The sequence below is a fragment of the Ranitomeya variabilis genome, chromosome 2 (genome assembly GCF_051348905.1).
Source record: "Ranitomeya variabilis isolate aRanVar5 chromosome 2, aRanVar5.hap1, whole genome shotgun sequence".
In the NCBI taxonomy this organism is placed as follows: Eukaryota; Metazoa; Chordata; class Amphibia; order Anura; family Dendrobatidae; genus Ranitomeya; species Ranitomeya variabilis.
The window spans coordinates 869,588,493-869,595,421 of NC_135233.1; positions in this window are offsets into that span (position 1 = coordinate 869,588,493).

Sequence of the window (6,929 nt, forward strand, 5' to 3'; positions counted from 1 at the left end):
ATTACGGCCAGCATGCAGCCAGCGGGTAAGGAAAGGGTGAATCAAACACCTGAAAACCCCGCCCATATGACCCAAAACTGGTCCCGCCAAATTCAGGTGACAGATTCCCTTTAAAGCATTTAAAAATTTGGATTTAATTAGCCATCCGTAGCCATTTAGGTGCTTGCTGTTACATTTTGGTGGTACATAAGACTCCAGAAAGGGTTGAAACATTTGACTGTATTCAATTAGCCATCCATCGAGTATTAGGTGCTTTCTGTCACATTTCAGTGGAATATAAGACTCCAGAAAAAGTACCAAAATTTTTTATGGATTCAATCATTCATCCATACAGTTTAGTGGGGTTCTTGTTATATTATGGTGGATATCATACTGAAAAAAAAACCTTCCAAAAATGTTATGGATTCAATTATTCGTCCATACAGTTTAACATGCTTTGTGTAAAATTACGGTGCATTAAAATTTTAAAAAACTGCTTGGCCTGGTACACTTCACAAATATTTTTGTTCAAACAAATTAACTATTGTCATATATACTTTAGATGTGTGGCCTACTGCAGGTGTACAAATTTTTTTGTTTAAAATTTGACTATTGTCATTCATACTGTAAAACTTGGCTTGTGTGCATCTTCATTTGTTAACAATAAAAAACAAAATTAGCCTGCTACAGGTGTACAAATTTGGTCTCCTCATACTCGTTCCTCAGCAGCCACTATTTCTCCCAGTGTTGCATCCCCACCTTCTACCAGCACGTGTCCGGGAACATCATCATTGTCCTTACCAACATGGTTACTGGGAGTTCAACTTAATGACTGACATGTGTACAAGCACTTGTGGCGAGGGATTTCACTGATGTCACATACCACCTTGGCACATATGGTGGCACTTATGTACTGCTGCCTTTCCTGTGACCCTCGCATTATATTCATCTTGGCCAAAAAAAGAGTTCTGTTTGTTCTCTTTGCTAGAATCACGCTACAAGAAGAACTTTTCATCTCTCCTTCCTTAGGCAGAGAGGTCTACTAAAATGGTGCTATACCAGAAGACCATTGTAGAAGCAGCAGAATCAAGCTTCCTTGCCCATCCACATCCACGCTGAACTTTCCTCCCACCTCTCATCTAACTTGCACTTTGACAATCTACAATCTGGTTTCCATCCCCATCATTCCACTGAGATTGCCCTGACCAAAAATACTAACAACCTACTTACAGCCAAAGCTAACGGACAATACTCTATACTCCTCCTTCTAAACCTTCCATCTGCTTTCAACACAGTTGACCACTGCCTCCTACTACAGATCCTCTCCTCCTTTGGCATCAAAGACCTATCCTGGATCTCCTCATACCTTTCCAACCAAACATTCAGCGTCTCCCACTCCCACACTACTTCTTCACCCACCCTAATCTCTGTTGTCTCCCAAGGCTCTGTTCTAGGACTCTTACTCTTAATCTATACACTTGGCCTAAGACAACTCATAACGTTTCATGAATTCCAGTACCACGTATATGCTGATGACACTCATATCTACCTCTTTGACCCAGACGTCATCTCTCTGCTGTCCAGAATCCTGGAGTGTCTATCAGCCATATCCTCCTTCTTCTCCTCTCGCTTCCTCAAACTCAATGTGGACAAATCTAAACTTATCATCTTTCTGCCATCTCACAGATCTTCCCTACCTGATCTATCTATCACAATTAATGACATCACGTTATTCCCCTTACCGGAAGTCCACTGGCTCGGAGTAACCCTTGACTCTGCCCTGTCCTTCAAACTGCACATCCAAGCTCTTTCCACCTCCTGTCGCCTCCAGCTCAAAAATATCTCCAGAATCTGTCCTTTCCTCAACTCTCAATCTACTAAGATACTTGTGCATGCCCTCATCATCCCCCGCCTCAACTACTGCAACATCCTTTTCTGTGGCCTCCCTGCTAACACCTGTCACCTGTCCAGTCCATCCTTAACTCTGCTGCCCGACTAATTCATCTCTCTCCTTGCTACTCCTCAGCTTCTCTCCTTTGCAAATCTCTTCACTGGCTCCCATTCCCTCAGCGTATCCAGTTCAAATTACTAATACTAACCTACAAAGCCATCCATAACCTGTCTCCTCCATATATCTCTGGACTAAACTCCTGATATCTTCCCCCACATAATCTCTGGTCCTCCCAAGACCTCCTTCTCTCCTCCACACTTATTTGCTCCTCACCTAATCGCCTCCAAGACGTCTCCGGAATATCCCCATCCTCTGGAATTCTGTGCCCCAACAAGTCCGACTATCAATCACATTCATATCCTTTAGACGGAACCTGAAAACCCACCGCTTCAAGAAAGTCTACAGCCTGCAATGACCCCGCTGCCTCCTCACCACTACTGGAGCTACCGCCTCATCAACACCAGAGCTGCTGCAACCCCTCAACCTACTGTCTCCTTCCCCATCTTCCGATAGAATGTAAGCCCACAAGGGCGGGGTCCTCTCCCCTCTGTATCAGTTTGTTATTGTTATTCTGTTTATTCTAATTTGTATGTAACCCCTTATCATGTACAGCACCATGGAATCAATGGTGCTATATAAATAAATAATAATAATCCAGGTACAGTAGAGGCAGGGGTACACTGTCAAAGGCCTGGCTCAATTTCATGACATCCTCCCAGCATCCAGGTCTTGATGACTGGGTATTTTTGACAAGGAGGGAAATGTTTTTAAACCTTGTTAAGCAACATCTGGCCGACAAAACACAGCATATTCCCTAATTCCTCTGCGATCTTCAGCATTTGTTTCTCTATGCTGGACACCTGGCATGAGCTGTCCCCCTATGCCTTGGAGGTCTTGTGCTGCCCTGCCGCTAGCATCTTGTCTGAGTAAGTTCTTTGTGTTGCCGGGGAGTCATAACAGACAGGCACTTTCGCCTGTCAACAGAAAGTGCTAACAGGCTCAGTCTGATAACAATGGACAAAGCCTGTATTAGACTTTTCCACACCACCAGATGACAGCAGCACATAAAGTGATTTCAAAATTCTATATTTGAATGAGGCCTTCCAGTTGTTGCTTTCTAGGATCTATGGATGACTGGATGACCCTACTTATAATTTTTTCCTGGCTTTGCACTTTGTACAAAGCTTTTATGAGTATAAAAGTACCACAACTACAGATCCTTATTTTTTTTATGAGGCACTCCAGTTGGTGCCTTCAAGGGTGTATGGATTTTTGGTAGGCTTTACACTATGTGCAGAGCTTTTATGAGTGCAGGAGTAATTCAACTGTGCTTTAACTATATTTGAATGAGGCACTACAGATATTACCTTTAAGGATTTATGGATGACCCTGAGGGTTGAGTGCAAGATTGAGCGAGGTGATATAAATTGTGGCACACTCCATGTTACATGCTGAGAAGTGTCTACATGACATACTCTAATAAATGTGGATGTGTTTTAAACAATGAATATTTGCACAGACCAACAAAGATAAAAAGATGAAGCAAATACTTTATCAGGCTAATCTGCAGAGAAAGATTTCTCCTGAGATGATAGCCATAATACTTATGGTGTCATTGAGATTACTTACATTTATATTAAGAGAACTACCGGTAAGTAGAACAGTCCTTTATTATGCTAGTTATGATGAACATTTCATAAAAAATAACTGTTTACCATTAATCATAAAGCAGCACCACCTAGAAGAACCAAATAGATCCCCCATGACATAATAGTCAAGCTGACTGTGATGTTATACAACTGACTCAGAGTATTATTACAGAGTAGCACTTGGTACAAGAAGACACCTGCTCTGCTCATTTTAGGAGAGACTCATAGGGTGCTTCAGCTTTCTAGTGTTTATCACAGTTAAATTCACAGTTACACTTGCTCTGTACTGTTGTATAATGTAATCCATGCTTCTGAATATGTGGCATATGTTCAGCAAACAGAACTACCAGATGACAATGACAGAAGAGAGAAGGAGTGACTTATTTCTCTGTGTGTGCTGTATATGGACATACAGCTGATAAAGCTTTCCACTAGCTCAGGGAAAACTGAAAATTGGAGATATAGAGCTAGTAACCACGGCACTCAAGGCTCCTTGAAGGTGCACAAGTCAGGTTTCCAACCCGTCAGTCAATAGCAAAAAATCACTTGGCACTCAGGAAGTTTTTTATGCAAGATGAAATTAAATATTTTGTTTATTTAGTGCATCCAGTTCAAATGTTTAAACGTTTTCGGTCTAATCAAAAGACCTTCATCAGAAACACTTTTGATGTACTGAAATATACACTCACTGGCCACTTTATTAGGTACACCTGTCCAACTTCTTGTTAACACTTAATTTCTAATCAGCCAATCACATGGCGGCAACTCAGTGCATTTAGGCATGTAGACATGGTCAAGACAATCTCCTGCAGTTCAAACCGAGCATCAGTATGGGGAAGAAAGGTGATTTGAGTGCCTTTGAACGTGGCATGGTTGTTGGTGCCAGAAGGGCTGGTCTGAGTATTTCAGAAACTGCTGATCTACTGGGATTTTCACGCACAACCATCTCTAGGGTTTACTGAGAATGGTCCGAAAAAGAAAAAAAATCCAGTGAGCGGCAGTTCTGTGGGCGGAAATGCCTTGTTGATGCCAGAGGTCAGAGGAGAATGGGCAGACTGGTTCGAGCTGATAGAAAGGCAACAGTGACTCAAATCGCCACCCGTTACAACCAAGGTAGGCCTAAGAGCATCTCTGAACGCACAGTGCGTCGAACTTTGAGGCAGATGGGCTACAGCAGCAGAAGACCACACCGGGTACCACTCCTTTCAGCTAAGAACAGGAAACTGAGGCTACAATTTGTACAAGCTCATCGAAATTGGACAGTAGAAGATTGGAAAAACGTTGCTTGGTCTGATGAGTCTCGATTTCTGCTGCGACATTCGGATGGTAGGGTCAGAATTTGGCGTAAACAACATGAAATCATGGATCCATCCTGCCTTGTATGGAGCATCTTTGGGATGTGCAGCCGACAAATCTGCGGCAACTGTGTGATGCCATCATGTCAATATGGACCAAAATCTCTGAGGAATGCTTCCAGCACCTTGTTGAATCTATGCCACGAAGAATTGAGGCAGTTCTGAAGGCAAAAGGGGGTCCAACCCGTTACTAGCATGGTGTACCTAATAAAGTGGCCGGTGAGTGTATATAAAAAAACAACATAAACATTTTTTAGCAAAGGAAAAGGAAAAACATAATGCACATAGAATACATACAAAACATGATATAATCTGCTCAGAATAAAAAATACATCACATGTTATGTGAAAGATGACAGATGTGGCGGTCTGAACGGATCCGGACTGGTGCTCCGTGAGTCGTGAACTTCAAAAAAGGACACCACGCACTGTGAACGTGTATAAGGAAAATAATGGGTACACTGTACTAATCATGAGTCCTATAGAAGGACTGTAGGTCTAGAATGCAGACAAACACACCCTGAAGGATACTGAGTAAAAGGTGACTTTGCAAGGCGTGGAGTCAAAGTGCTAGAGACAAAAGTGTAGGGTGAATACCTAAAACAGAAAATATGACAACATGAGTAAGGCATCGCTGTTATTAGTCCCACCTAATGACAACACAACAGACACATAGGCAACATAGGCACACCCCTATATGTTACCGAGAGGATCACCATATGCATAAAAACCTGGCTAAGAGTAGTTATATCAATGTCGTCCCCATAAAAAATATATGCCAATTACGGCACTATATGCGGTACCTGGAAGTCAAACAGCAAGCTAAATGGGCCCAATGAGCCAGCGCACGACAATGCCCGGGAGGAAGTGCCTGAGATATATGGAGAGGGAGCGGATATTATATAGCACTATATGCAGGCCACAATGCACAGCCGATCTATACGAGAACATGCTTATTACCTTTATGGTCCTGGAGGAGTGGGAAATAAACGCCGTGGCAGAGCGACAAAATCGCAAGGGAAGTGGAGCTATATTTAAAAAGACAGGTACATGCATATACGTGTAGGATCACCACACAAAACACTGGTAGTTTCAAAAACATGTATAAATTTTATTTTGCACACCAAACCAGACAAAACACTATTAAAAACATTTAAAAACTGTTCCACTTTGGAAAATATCTATTAGATCCAAATAATATCATTTTGCAATAAAGCATATAAAGATATATAAATATGGTAATATCAATGCCCAACTATTAAATGCTGCTATATAAAGGAGAGACACATAATAGATATACTCCTTGTCATACAATGCACATAGTATACATATATAGACCATTGGGTGTGGATTAGAGTAGTTTAAGGGGGAAGAAGGAGCCCAAATTTAACCTGAGAGAAGATTTTTCAAAACATAGTATACATAGTCTGATAGGATATAATAATCCTGACATCAAATGCCCCAATGTGCATCACAATCCCCAGCTCCGGTGATGCTCAGGTGTACAGGCATCCAAAAATGTGTACTCCCCTATATCCTCAGATAATAGTCCAACCATGCCATAGAGAGCAGTGTCTGGCTTAAATGCTAACCATACTTCACCCTATACCGTCTCAAGGTCCACTACCGTCCTCATGGTCCTAAGTGTAAGGGTACAGTCCGGGCAAGATTAAGGACCCACACGTTCCGACACACACTGTGTCTTTCTCAAGGTGGTAATGTCCGTGATAGGCGTTTTTTATCTATTTATAGATACCTTAGATTGTAGTTCTTTTTCAGCTGTGGGACACAGCTTGCGGCTGCAGAGGAAGGAATGTCTAAGATTAACCCGGAAATGAACCTCTCAGGTCAGGTATGGTATTGCGCCTGCGCCGGGATTGCTGTATTGAAGGCACTCATAGATTCCTCTTACCCCTATGTGCTCATGCGCAGCTCTTGTCTGTTTACAATCGCAATCTACCAGCATTCTGCATGCAAGCATTCACATCCCCTTGAA